The sequence below is a fragment of the Octopus bimaculoides genome, chromosome 4, assembly GCF_001194135.2.
Source record: "Octopus bimaculoides isolate UCB-OBI-ISO-001 chromosome 4, ASM119413v2, whole genome shotgun sequence".
Lineage (NCBI taxonomy): Eukaryota > Metazoa > Mollusca > Cephalopoda > Octopoda > Octopodidae > Octopus > Octopus bimaculoides.
Genome location: NC_068984.1, coordinates 141,095,540 through 141,095,905, shown reverse-complemented (window position 1 = coordinate 141,095,905; position 366 = coordinate 141,095,540).

Sequence of the window (366 nt, the reverse complement as noted above, 5' to 3'; positions counted from 1 at the left end):
AATCTTTTTATTTTGTATCTTTTCGTTTGTCTTGCTCGCTTACGTTCTGGCGTTCGCTGAATTTTCTTGAGAACAATCATTTCTTAGTGGTCAGACCATATGGGGTCTATATCTCACATAATTGATGTCCACTTAGTGGTCATCTCTTTTATATGTATGTAATATAATTTTTCTGATTCTTCAGATTTTTCAATATGCTAGGACACTGGTTTTAAATTGATATTAATGAAATTAATATTAAATTTTTCACCCTTATTATTTAATTTTCGATCTATCTATCTATCTATCTATCTATCTATCTATCTATCTATCTATCTCTCTCTCTCTCACTCTCTCTCTCACTCTCTCTCTCTCTCTCTCTCTCTC